The sequence below is a fragment of the Coenobita brevimanus genome, chromosome 24 (assembly GCF_032717465.1).
Source record: "Coenobita brevimanus isolate Jiangsu-jjx chromosome 24, ASM3271746v2, whole genome shotgun sequence".
Taxonomy (NCBI): domain Eukaryota; kingdom Metazoa; phylum Arthropoda; class Malacostraca; order Decapoda; family Coenobitidae; genus Coenobita; species Coenobita brevimanus.
Genome location: NC_136977.1, coordinates 9257239 through 9261149, shown reverse-complemented (window position 1 = coordinate 9261149; position 3911 = coordinate 9257239). Strand labels below are relative to the sequence as shown.

The 3911-nt window shown below is 38.5% G+C and overlaps 1 pseudogene; it reads right to left on the bottom strand.

The window, feature by feature from the left end:
• Positions 1-573: 573 nt before the first annotated feature.
• On the bottom strand, positions 574-692 carry LOC145393579 (5S ribosomal RNA; annotated as a pseudogene).
• Positions 693-3911: the final 3219 nt, after the last annotated feature.

Sequence of the window (3911 nt, the reverse complement as noted above, 5' to 3'; positions counted from 1 at the left end):
TCCTATTAGCCCCTTGAATCAGTTTCGTGTTATATTCTTGCTACTTTTAGAGACTTTTATTCAGCATAAGAGAGACTGTGGGAGTTACTTACAACTTTCATTAATCCTCTTCTTTCGTGAGATATCCCTTTAGTTGAATAAAATGGTATGGGGATGACCAGATGAAAATTAAAAAGGAATCGTCGGAGTGAATTAGCTTAACTCTTCGGTACTGACACTTCATATATTTGTGTATCCTTCCCTTTGACTAATGCCTTTACTCAAGAACACTTTCCTGTTAAGTAGAACGAGGCTTTTTTTTACTGATTTATTTATTTATTTTTATCATATTTTTTTATGTTTGCTATCTCCAGAGTGCTTAAAAGACTTCCTAACTGGAGGGGTTAGATATAGCTTTCAGTGACGCCATCAGAATTAGGTTGTTCTAAGTTGAATGAAATCGTCTGGTAGAATTCATTCATTCATTCATTGCCAGACGCCATGTATCCCAGACGGGGTGGCCAAGGGCTTAGAGTTAATTGTTTTACAGGGAGGGGCACTAATCCTCCACCAACCCCACTTGACACGTAGGGATGCCAACAGCATCTGGTGTTCCCAGGCGGTCACCCATCCAAGTACTAACCAGACCCAATGTTGCTTAACTTAGCTGATCGGACGGGAAGCGGTGTACTCAACATGGTATGGAAGCAAATTTTACAGATAGGAGATATGTGGTTTCCCCTACTCACCGGCAAAAATTTTTACTAAATTCATGAAATGCCTGTCGTAGTGAAGGTGGTGCAAGGATGAGTATGTAGCACGATGAGGAGCTTGGTTGATGAACTATTGACCTAATGAATATCTGAATGAGATCAAGTTTCACAGTCTGTGCATACATTATTGTACATTATCACGACAGTTTTGCTCAGCTGAGAGGAATTTCAATAACTAACACTTTTTTTGTGTGTGTGTGGTACTGGGTAGTGTGTAAAATATCAGGTTCACGGACATTCTTAGTAAGATGTGGATCACTAGTTGCCTAGGTGAGAGGTTATATGATTGGACTGATGAATGGTCGATTGCTTCAGTAAGTGATTGGGTCGATGAGTGAATGACCAATCAAAAGCTGTTTAAGTTAAGCATTTTTTTTCTGACTCATTGACTGCTTGGTTGGTTAGTGGCTGCTTGGTTGGTGTTTTAATTGTTTGTGAAGTGACGCACCTAATGATATGTTGACTTATGTTGTAGCAAAATGATTTAATGTGTTCTTTGTTGAAGCGGTTCATCAAAGTATTTTTTTAATCATTTTACTGCAGAAGGACTTCCACAAGCTGAGTAAAGTCGTCTGGTGGTAGCATGTATGAAGTTAGGAAAGCAGTCACTGAAGGATACGCTATCTCTCTCTCTCTCTCACACACACACACACACACACACACACACACACACACACACACACACACACACACACACACACACACACACACACACACACACACACACACACACACACACACACACACACACACACACACACACACACACACACACACACACACACACACACACCAAAGCAACATCTGTAACCTGCTGTGGATTTGTGTTTTATTACGGTTGTATAAATTACGAAACTGGCCGCTAGAATAGCGACTTATTTTGAGAGAGAGAGAGAGAGAGAGAGAGAGAGAGAGAGAGAGAGGGGGGGAGAGAGAGAGAGAGCAGTCTGACCTCACACATATGCTTGGCCAGTGTTTCCATTGTTTAATTCCAGGGAAGGTCAGATTCCTGAACATGTCATCGTAAGCGAAACCGTTCAGACAAAAACATTTTTATCAGTATCTGTGTCATCACTTAATACAGTTAGCACATTCCATTCTATTACGAGAGAGAGAGAGAGAGAGAGAGAGAGAGAGAGAGAGAGAGAGAGAGAGAGAGATACTTCTAAAGAAGTACAAAAGTAAAAGATCCACCAACGGAAAACGAGAACGGGGCTAAAACAAAGGAACTCTGTCTGCTTTTTAAAAACGAAGAGAGAAAAGACATATAGATGAGGGTATTTTCACATTAAATTTCAGTGTTTTCAGAGAGAGAACACCTTTGTACTCTGTGTATATCTTCATAACCTGTAAAAATACGCGCCGTGAGTCAGAGCACGTCACACTACCCACTCTTGCGCCTTTAAAGCACACTATTTTTCTGTGGTGAATGTTGTCATATTTTCTTACGCGCTGACCACCACGTATGTTATTCTTAGCTACACCCCCAGTGATTTTTTTTTTTTTTTCTTTTGGGCAGATTTCGAATGTTATTTATTTTTTTTTTTTTGGTCGGGTTTTTACGACGATCCTTCGATAATGAACGGAATTTAACGTTATATGTCGAGGACCAAAATAAGTTTCGACTGAAGAAATTAGTGTTTCGAATGGAGAGGAGGAGGTAATGTGTGACAGAAGTAACGAGATTGTAAAAATGAGAAACTGTGAAAATTGATGTGCGCCTGAAATGATAGGAGTGTGAATGAAAGCGAGAGTGAAGAGCAGGTGGTGTGAGCCGGAATGAGAGAGAGAGAGAGAGAGAGAGAGAGAGAGAGAGAGAGAGAGAGAGAGAGAATGACTAGAAATTATGAAAGAAGATTTAGGAATTGCATGCGTTTTGTGCAGTAGGTTGGAATAATAAAGTCTTTGGAAGTGGAATATTGTATTTAATTATATTTAAACTCATGAATCATATTGCGAGAAAGAGACTGATGTATGTAGATATTGAAAGAGATGCGCGTTTAGGTGGAAATTACGACAGAAAAATGAAAAAAAATGTATGGGATCGGTGACACAAGTTTAAGTAAAAAGTGTGTGGTGTATTAAAAGTGTGTTGTTTATTGTGTTGTTTATTAAGAGTGTTGTAGATTAAAAGAGTGTGTTGTGTATTACTGTTACAAAGTTGCAGTGACTCAGAATTCATGGTGTGAAAATAAAGTTTAGAATGAGAAGGTGTAAAGCAGTGTACAGTGGAATGTTGTACTAAAAATATATGGCAAGCTAGACTATGTGAATGATACAAATAGATGGATGGGTGGAATGAGTCTAAGTGTTTACGAGAGATTACTGTTTAAAGAAAGAATGACATGATAAAGAGTGTGGGAATGAGACTAACAGTAGGAACGCAAACATGGTTAAGGAGTGTTTATTGGAATTAAATAAAATAAAGACAGACATTACAATGAGAAAGAAACTTGCCGATGGTCGCCTAAAATGAAGTGAAAAAGAATGCGTAGTAGAATGGGGAAATATAGAAAAAAAATGACGGCAGATGGAACGATAGAATGAGGATGTTATAATACTTTTAATATGGGACAAGCAGAACGGTAGAATGAGCAGCTTGTAAGTGTTATTATGGGACAGGCAGATAGATAGGTAGAAGGAGCAGGTTATAATAGTGTTAATATGAAACCAGCAGGTGAAACAGTAGAATGAACCTCTTATACTACAGAATGAGCAGGTTACAGCAGTGCGAATATGAGGCCAGCAGATGCAGCGGTAGAATGAACAGGTTAAATGGAGTGTGCAGCGGTAAATTGTAGTAAAAAGTAATGACCGACTCCAGAGTGTGAAATTGAAATTATCAGATCATGGAGAATGAGAAGGTGTACTGTAAACTCATGACATTAATTGGTTTAAGAACGAGATTGAGAGGTGTTCGCTCTCTGAAAACACTGAAATTTAATGTGAAAATACCCTCATCTATATGTACTAAAAAAAGAATACAGAATTAGTAACAGAAGAAAGTTTGTAGACGGAAGAAAAGAATGAGGTGTATTCAATGAGATGATGAGAGAAATCAAGAGTGTGAGGATGAGAATAGATGATAGGCAAGAGTAAGAAATTGTACTGATAAGGAATAAACAGATCAGCGTGGGAAAAAAAAAAAACTATATTCAT